Source organism: Solanum verrucosum, unplaced genomic scaffold (genome assembly GCF_900185275.1).
Source record: "Solanum verrucosum unplaced genomic scaffold, falcon-dt-bn FXZP01000258.1, whole genome shotgun sequence".
In the NCBI taxonomy this organism is placed as follows: Eukaryota; Viridiplantae; Streptophyta; class Magnoliopsida; order Solanales; family Solanaceae; genus Solanum; species Solanum verrucosum.
In genome coordinates, this window is record NW_026019974.1 from 1,555,617 (window position 1) to 1,566,337 (window position 10,721).

Sequence of the window (10,721 nt, forward strand, 5' to 3'; positions counted from 1 at the left end):
TGGATATCAACTTTTTATTGTACAATGTACTCATTGTAGTCTACCTTCATTCCTCGAGCATCTTAGTTGTCTTAAATATCACATTGAACAAGTAAATCAACAACTTCAAATATGCTTTATTCGTGCTCTTTCAAAACTCAACTGGAATCTCATCTCGTGTTGTCACTTTTCCCTTGATCAACTTATTAATATCACGATTCACCTCATCAGCCTTAATATGTAATACGTTAGATTTTGATGTCTCTCCGAGTGTTCCAACTTGTAACACCTCAAAAATTCTATGCTAATACCGAAACAAATTCTTTATAAGTATATAGACTCGTAGCGGGTGATTCCTAATTGTGTGTAGAGGTCTGAAGGTCAATTCTTTAGTGTGGAAAGAGTTTTGGGGATACATTAATCCTCTACCACAAAGTTGAGTGGAAAGTTTCCTTATTGATTGAGTTTCTATGCAAGATTTTACTTGGGTCAATTTCAAACAAGTATATCTCTTAGAATATTGATATTTATGTATCCCATTAACCATAAAATTGAAGGTCTTTGAATTTTCTTTCCAACGCCTTTCACCATTCATCAATCCAAGTTATGTGCTAAAAGTTATGTCTATTTTTCAAAGCACTATGTAGTCTGCACGAACCGATGCACGAAGTGGACATTAGTTAACCCTGAGGGGTAGCTCAGCTGGTAAAGGCCTGGGACAAAGTCCTTCAGGTCGCCGGTTCGAGCCCCAGCAGGGCCACTGGAGGCATTACAAACCGGCCGCGTCTCCAGGGCCCCGTGGAACTAACCGTGGTGGATCCGCCTTGAAACAGCGGGACCCGGTGGGTACAGCTAGTCGGGTTCGCAAAGCGACGCCCGGAAACCACGGTAAAAAAAAAAAAAAAAAAGTGGACATTAGTCAGGCGGTCGTGCGTCAAGTTCAGTGCTAATGTTAAGGTTGTGCGAAGTGTCGCGTTTACTAGGCTTCAGCTTCACGAATGCATACATTACTTTGAAATTCTTCTAGTTTTCTCTTCTTTTCATATATTAGGAGGGGTGTTCGTGTATTTTCCTCATCCCCAACCCACGACTATTAATTTCTCCCAAAAGCCAAAGTCAATTAGTTTTCATTATTTCAATCCTCTCATTCTCAAAAAAAAAATACGCTCACGAACTTCCAGAAACACTAAGGCTAGGGTTCATCTTCCAAGCTTTTTTATTCAAAATTCATCATTAAGGTATGTAAGACTATTCATAGTGATGGACTAAGTTCGTCCTCACACGCTACATCTAAATTCAGTCACTAAGATTTAAACTAAGGGATTTTACCCCTAAGTTCCTTGAATTTCAAGTATGCTTTGATCTCATCTCATTAAATTTTGATTATTATCATTGATATTATAGTTCTTCATGTATTTTGGTTCTTGAATAGTTGTTCATGCTTATTTTATCACATGAACCCTAGTTAATTAAGAATTATTGAAAGCTTTTGCATAATTACTTTCATGCATTGACTACTCAACTAAAGTAAGTTCAAGTATTTTAAGTTACCATTTGAGAAGAGTTTTAAGGGAACACTACGTATTTCAAATGCATTATTTTTATAATAAAAGTAGGATTTGCTTAAAGAAAGCATAATCAGTTTGAGGAGGCAGTTTCAGTTAGTGAAAAGTAAGGATCGGTATTCCTTAAAGAAGTACTTTTGAATATATTACTATGAGCATAAATGTATGTTCTTGGGAGTAGTATTGAGCATAAATGCATGTTCTTGGGAGTAGTATTGAACACTGATTTGGATAAGGGTTAAGATAAATCAAACCCCATAAACTGGACAACAGTGTAGATAGGATTGTGTCATTGGTTCGGGCGACTCTTCACCCAGCCTCATTGAGGGATTTTTAGATGGATCCATAAGTTCAATTTTATTATTCTATGCTCTGGCAAAGTATAGGATGACTCTGGAAATGTGGGTTGTTGACATCCAATTTTGGACCTCCACAATATAAATTAATCATCGAGCTTCCTAAATTCCAAATGATTTGAAATAATTGGCTTTATAAAATTCAAAATAATTTTCAGGTCATTTTAAGTAGTTTTGTCATTTTTATAAATTTTAAAATAATAAATGTGATATTTTATATAATTATGTGTCTAATTAGTATATTTTATGAATGTTCGAAAATTGTCTCAAAAGGATTTTAGTCTTATTTAGATATTTGGTTATTTAGTTTAAGTTAATTAATAGCTTATATTTCGAGTTAATTAGTTTATAATTAAGTTAATTATTATAAAATTATGTGTCTAATCAGTATATTTTATGAATGTTCGAAAATTGTCTCAAAAGGATTTTAGCTTTATTTTATTTGGCTATTTAGTCGTTTATAGTGTTAAATTAATTAGTTTATAATTAAGTTACTTATTTTATTTTATTAAAATTAAGAAGCTTGTTAATTAATTAATATCAATTTGTCTTATTTAATTACTAGCCGAATCTATCTTAACTAAATCAAATTGGCTAAGTTTTTCCTAATCCCCTTCCAACCAACCCCACGCGCCTACACATTTTCTTCTTCGTTTCCGCAGCAAATGGGCAGAAACCAACAATAACCCCTGGCCCACCTATTTTCTAATTCAAGAAGCACCCAACAATATAATAATACATACAACAAACAACCAAACCGACCCCACCCTTTTTTTTTTTTTTTTTCAGCAACTCCTAACTCCCAAACCCCTTTTCCCTTTTAATTTCAACATAGCAGCAGCAATACATACAACAACAACAGTAGCCGAACGACCCAACCTGCATTCTCTTCTTCTTCAGCAGTCCAAAATGTCAACAGCAGCTGTACGCAGCAGCCCTGCTGCCTCGGATTTTCTGGGATTTTGGAGGAATTTTCGTATCAAACCAGTTGCTCCCTATTCCTTGAAAAAGATTTTGAAAATTTTGAATTGGAGAAAGAAGGGAATTTCGTTTTTGCCCTGCTTCTATCCGATTTCCCCCTCAAAGCATAAATCATAATATTTTTCCCTATATATACGTTCTCTTTATTATTTGTTTAGGGTTGGAATTTTGAGAATTGAAAAAGTTGGGAAATTTTTAGTTGGATTTCACTTAGCAAGAGAACACAAAGAGAGTTTGAGCAAAAACATTTTCTTGAAATACACTAAATACATTTCGAAAGCAAAGGGGGACAATAGTTTCGGTTTTTTAGTTCAATTTTCTGCCTAGATTTCCTAGTCTTTGCTAGTGTTCGGGTTTCCGGGTGAAGTCATCATTCAGGCTCACAGCTGTCCAGCGTTCGCTGCTCCAAGAACAGTAACGACGTTCCCTTTTACATTCATTTTCCTATATGGCTTTTCATGTGTTCGTTCTTGTTGTTGCCTTTGTTGCTAGTGTCTGGTTCTTTTTTTTTTTAAGTGAGGTTCTCTGCTGATCTCTGAGAATCAGGCATGATTCTAGTCCTCTGACGTTAAGTTACTAGTTTAAGATTTTTACATTAACAATAGTTTAGAACCATATGTCCGTTCTACATTGATTTTCATCTCTCATATCAAAGTGCTAATTCAAGTATGTGAAAATGCATCTGCTTTATTCGGAAAAGGGATTATTCAATACATGACAAGAATTTTGTTTTACATAGAAGTGATAATCGATGTCCTAATTTGAATTTGGAAGTGTTTTATCCATCTAGTTTGGTCTGTAATATTTATCTCATAAAGTTGTGTCACTGTTTCCCTTTGTTTCGATTAGGAAAAATTTATAGTCACTTGAACTAGCATGTTTGATGTTGTTAGTTTAAAATTTTTGAACTACTTTATTGGATAAAAATGATCTACCTTACTACTTTATTGGATAATAATGAGGTATCTAAAAGAAATGTATAGTGGTTAGTTTAAAATTAATTTTGTGTGGTCTTGATAAAGGAGATAGAGGAAAACATTACAGATATTGCTTACCAAAGCAATTTAATTAACTGATAATTGTTGATGTCAACAAAAGATTTAAATTGATTAATTAATGAGGCATGGACATGCCGCAAAAAAGTTTCGATTTATTTACATTAAGAGACGAGTTCTTTGCTATAGCTATTGTTGAAATTAATATGAAAATATTTTAAATCAAACGTTTCAAAAAAAAAAAATGTATTGTCACAACATCGTTTACAATCTAGCTAATTAGAGAACATATATTTGTAAGACACAACATATGAGATATAGATAATAACCTTAATATAAATTTTGGATATATATATTTACAATTTTTTTTTTTATCACAAGCTTTCAAATGTCTTCTCCAAATATTATTATCAAGCTTGTAACAACCAATTTTCTAGTGAGCATAACCAATTTTGTATTATAGAAACTATGAAATTAATTTGTTTTCTAATTAACTGTTGAGTATTAAGGATTGAAATCACTAGATGTTTTCGTAGTGATTTACTAATCAGTTTTCCTTTTAAAATTACCGTAGATATGAGAAGTGTTGGTTCTTAATCAGTCTTCCTTTTAAAATTATTGTTTAAGTTTGGGTTGACAATGATTTGATTGGCATGTGTTATTAATTTTATTTTTTTTTTATTTTTTTCTCTCATATGCTAATTTTGCAATTTGTTTGTCGCTTTGCATGTGAAATATGTCCGGGTCCTCACAGACTCTACCCTTGCATTTTCCGTTGGGCCATGGAGGCCCAATTCTCTTGTATTCGAGTCAATCAGTCATAAAAGTCGACGAACAGGCCCTGAATTCGAAAGAAGCAATAGATCGAGAAATTGAAAGATTGGGCTTAAGGCCCATTCTTCTTTAAAAAGTTGTACTTTGTTATTTTGGGCCTAAGCCTTCGTCATTTTATTTATTATTATCTTGTTAGAATTTAGGACAGGTGGAAGATGGGCCTAAGGCCCAAAGAAATAAAATTCAATTTAGTCTAGGACAGGTACAAAGGTGGCAAAAATTGGGCCTTTGGCCCAAAACAAAAATAGGCCCAAGTACTGGTCCAGGCGGACATGAAACCAGACTCGGGCCCGAATTTCCCTCTTTACTTTATCTTTTTATATTTGTTTACCTGTCATTACTTGTTGTTAATCTTAAGGTTACTACAGTTTAAACTTCCCGAACGATAGCCATTCTGAACCGATTTTCAAAAAAAAATTAACTAATTAAGAACTCGCTTTCTTTGATCAATAAATAAATAAATATATATATATATATATATAAAATTGTAAACTATTACACTTGGGTATATCTTAATCCCCTTTCTCCCTTTGAACGGTCCTAATTGTAAAAATTGCTCAATTCAATTTAAATCGAATAAATTTAGCCAAATAATTAATTGCCGGATAATCGCATGTTAGCGGGCATTTCAGGTGCTTTCAAACCCTTCTCTAAATGCTAATTAGAACCCCGAACCCCCTTAAATATTTTTCAATTGATTTCCTGTTTTAATCTTTTGAAAAAGTGGTTTTCTTAATTTTTCTTAAAAATTAAGTGGCGACTCTTAAAACCAGTCTAAAGTATTATTTTAAATAAAACATGGGCTAGACGTTGTATAATAATGAGGCTCATAATGATGATTGTCAGTTAGAGAAACTCCCAAAGAAAAGTGAAGTATAGTATTTTTAGCCTTTCATTTATTGCATTGTCTCAGTTGTAAAGATTTATTTTTTTTCATTACATTCACATGCTCAACTTTCAGATGAGTTACTTTTCAGTTTATGTACTCAGTTAGCTTGATGTTTCTTTCTGCCATTTTTACATACCGTACATTTCACATACTGACGTCATTTAGCGGTGCATCATTTTATGATGCAAATTCTGGTAATCATGATAGTGCTTTAGTAATATCTCTTTGTAACACCTTGAAACTCAGTAAGTTGGGTTAAAAGAGGAATTCAGAAAATTTTGTTACTAGTGCATGTTGTACAATCCTACCTATGGACCGTACAAGGTCATATGGCCCGTAGGAGAGGAGTTGTGGAAGAGCCTTGAAAGTTGAAAATATTGAGTCTTTGAATCCCATGGACCAACTAGACTGTCTGTAGGCAGTGGTACGTCCCGTAGAAAGGGGATTCATAGGGAAGGTTCAGACTTGGTGAAATCATGGGATCCCTTGGTTTGTATGAAGAAGACCTACATCCTATGAAAAGGTTTACGGACCGTAGGATGTACTAGTGGCTCTTGGTCCTTGGGTGGATTTTTACTCTTCAGCATCTTTACGGATGACCAAGATACTCCGTAGCTCTTTGTACGGACCGTACATGGTGTCCGTAGGTCACTCCGATAACTTTTAAGTTCAAGATTAATTGGGTTTTTCCTACTCTTTTAACACCTAAACTATGTCATTTCTAGAATGTTCTAAGGTCCTATAACTAATTTTACTCATTCCCTTTCTATCAATCAAAACACTAAAAGCTTTCAAGGTTTTCTCTCCAAGGATCCTCCCAAGTGGATTAGGATTCATCAATGTATGTGGAAAGTTCATCAATGGATCCTTTTTCATCCATTGAGTCCCAAAGATTTCTCTATTTCTCTTCTATGATTCTAACCCAAATTCTAGGATTTTGCATGTTTTCTCATGAGTTCAATTATTTATGACTAAATTCATTTTATTTGATTTTGTTATATATGATTTGATCTAAGTTACATGTTTTCAATGATTTCATATCAACTCATGCTATATAACTACTTTATGATTATGAGTTATGTTATGAGATTATGCATGCATCATGAAATTGAGGAAATTATGAATGAAAAATGCTTTTAGATAAAGTATCGATATATTTTATGAAAAGGTTGCTTCTAATTGAAGTATTCTCATTGTGAAAGATGATCATGATTTTGGATGCTTAAGATAAGTGCCTTTATATGTATGTTATGAAATCATGATTTTTAAAGGAGTTATTCTATGATATGAAGTTTATGATTTGATTGATATTATTAGATTTTTACCTTTTCAAGTATATTATGATTACAATATGATTATGCCTATTTTCATTGGGAGCTTACATAACACCGAGAGAACTTTGGTATGGAGACTCTACCGTTATTAGAGGTTGGGTCTCTAGTAGTAATCCCCTTGTCTCATAACTACGTGCTGTCATAGGATTTTGTCCTGATTGGACATAGCAAATGAATCCATCTAAGCTTAAGAACATGTTCCTTACCTTGGCAAGTAGGACAATCTCTTTTCAGTGTGGGAGTAAGATATTGAATTCCATGTTATAGCTCCATGGTCTATGTTGATTAATGATAAACATCTCACAAATCTTATGACTATCTTGATTTAGGCTTATGTTATGATTTCCAAATGTTGCATTGACCTTGTCCTATGTTTCATTATTTTAGTTTATCAAGATTTGATGTGTTTTACTTAGTCATGCATCATCACATTTTCAAGACTTAGCATGTTTCATGTCTATGTTTATGCACCCTCCCCATATTCAATACATTTCATGTACTAACACATATATCTCTTGTGCCTATATTATTTATAATATAGGGTTTGGCGTTCCTCCATCTGGCTATGGCTAGTGGATTGACTCATCTTTTCTTAGCTTGTGGTGAGTCCTCATGGTTCGAGGAAATGATCACATATTATGTGTTTCTTGTCTAATTCAATCTTTTAAGTTTTGAAACATATTTCATGAGCTAGGGCTTTTCCTAGTCACGCATATGATAGTAGAGACTTGTTGTCAGACTTAGTAAGATTCAATCATTTCGGTCTTTGTACTCGATTTTGGCATCATGTTGAGTTAAAGGGTTGAGACTTATATTTCACTTATCTCCTTATTTCTATTATGTTGATATCTTAGTGTCATGCTTATGCTAAGTGGCTTGTTTAGGGTCTCTCGAGATCCTACTTTTCATGTCATGTCTAGAGGGTAGTTTCGGTCGTGACACTCTTTCTATCAGTAGTTGGTGAGACCTCCTTGCTTTCAGAGGGTTCATGCTTAGTTAGTTCAGTTTATTTGATTATTAATTACTAGTGAACTTATCTGCGCTTCGCGCGGTTATAAAAGATGATAAGATATCATCTTTTAAAATTAAATATTACTATATGTATCTCTCTATCTCTATCTATCTATAAATATTTGGTTTGTTAGTAAACTTTCAACAAAATCATGAGTTATATTTTGAAAGAAAAGAAATCATAGACTTACGATAATAAAAAATTCATATAAAATATAAAATGAAGAGTATTAATAGAGAGAGCATACAAAAAAAAGTAAATAATACGACATCATTTTTACGATCATAATCATTAAAAAATAAAAAAAATATTGGAAAAATACATAAAACCCCCCCTAAACTTGGCAGGAAATCTTACTTTAGCACTTTAACTTTACGGGTAATTATTTGCCCCCCTAATCTCATTTGAAATGAATTTAATATCACCTTAAGATTATAATATCAGTCTCACAGTGACAAGTGCATCTCACACGCGCCATGTCATCGACACATCAACGCCATAACACTGCCACGCCAGTGCCACCTTGAAACTTATTTAAATTTTGATTTTTTAGTTCTTCTTTTATTTCTTTTTATTTATTAACAATTTTAGAAAGAAAAAAAAAAGGAAAAAATGAGGATTAATCTTACATTAAAAAAATATTTAAGTTCATCACCATTAATATAAACACTGCCTTAAATAGTGATTTTGAAGCAACAGTTTTCAGCACCAACAATCTTCTCTTTTCAATTTTCAAAATTAGTGATATCAATTTAGATTCATATCTTGAAAAAAAGAAGACCCTCTTCTTAAAATCGAAAATTAATATGAGTGAAAGATCAGAAGTAAAGAAAAAAAATGGTGGGGGTTCAACGATGAAGGAGAAAAAGAAAAGAAAGATGACGGTTGAAAGAGGGGAGGTTTGGAGTAGGAGAAAGAGCGTGGGGTTCGAAGAAGGAGAAATCGGGTGGGGAGTTTTGAAGAAGGACAAAGAGAGGGGGAGGGGGGTGTTTCGAGTAAGAAGAATGGGGTGGTGCAAGGGTGGTTGAAGGCGGCAGGGGGGTGGTGGGCTGTGGGGAAGAAGAAAGTGTGGGGTTGCTAGTAACTAAGGGTGGGGTGGTGGGGTGTGAGGAAGATGAAGAATGAAAAATGATGGCTGAAAAGAAAAAAAAGAGGACCCACTTATCTTTTTCCTTTTAAATTTTTTGTCAAACGCGCTTGTATTTTTTTCACTTGCCATGTCAGCGATTTGGGTGCATTTAAATTCACTTGATACGAGATTAGGGGGGTAAAGAATTACCCGTAAAGTTAAAGTACTAAAGTAAGTTTTTCTGCCAAGTTTAGGGGGGTTTTTATGTATTTTCCCAAAAATATATGAAATCAATATACAATCTTTCGAGCTCTGGTCGACATCTACTCCCATAAGTCAATCATCATTCAATAGTCTTCATCATATTCTTCAAGTCAACCAAAGTATAAATATAATAAGCACCAAAAACATAACAAATTAAAATGCTAATACGATCATTATTGTCTCTATTTATAGGACTACGATGTGAAATAACAAATAATGTCATGAATATGACATTAATTATTTTAGGTGTTATGATGATAAAAGGTTGTAAGAATAATGAAAATAAAGACCATTAAGTTTTATATTTAATTTTTTTAAAGAAATGACTTTTCAGGGTCTATTTGGAAGGACACCCTGGTAATTGGATTTAGTGTAATTGGGTGTAACTACACTGTCTGTCCTATTTGGTTGGACAAGTAATTACTTGGTCAACAGGTAATTGGTGTAGTTGCCATGGGATAATTACACTCTACAATTCAAGGTTGTGAATTGTTGGTACTTACATGGTGTAATTACCAACTGATTACTTTTTAATTTCTTTCTTTTTGTTTTGATTTTTTTTACTTCTATTATTTTAAGTTCTTTTTTTATTTTAATTATTCTAAAAAAATTGTAAAAGTTTATTTTTTATTTTTTATTATTAAATTTCATTTTCTTCTTGTTCTCAACCTTACTTTACGTGATTCTATGCAATTTTTCGTATTATATATTTCTTTATGTCATGCTTATTTTTCTCATTAGCATAATTTTATTAGTATTCTAATTTTTAAATTAAAATAGAATTTATTGTTAAGTAAGGTTATAGACTTACGTTTTCTTTATTAAGAAAAAAAATAAAAACAAATCATATTTATGCATGCTATGTTGAAATTTGTTATAAGTGTATTATGTTAAATATTTTGTTTTGAATTTATAACTTATGTTATATTTTCAGTTTCATTTGTTTTAGTAATATTGAATTCACATTGCACGTCATTTTTTAATTAGACTTGATAGATTATATTTTTGTCAAACACTTAATAATTTATGACATTTTATTTATATATTAATCTTTTTATCAAACATGCATTTCACGATGTTCGTAGAAACTTCATATTTTTAGTTTTTACGATCAATTCAGTTGAAATATATTAATTTAAAAAATATACATCAATTATTTTTTCATAATTTTAGTTAAATAAAATGTGTTTATTAATTAATATATTTTCAAAAAAGAATATACATCTTAAATATTTAATTTAATGTCATTTATAAAGTTTCTTATTTGTCTAGTATAAATTTTAAATAATTAATTTTATTTTTAAAATTTAGTACATAATTTTATGATTGCAATTGTGCATTCAAACAGAACATGTGTAATTACACTGTGACATCCAAACAAGACATGTGTAATTACAGTGTAATTACACTGTGACAACCAAACATGTCAGTGTAATTACTAGA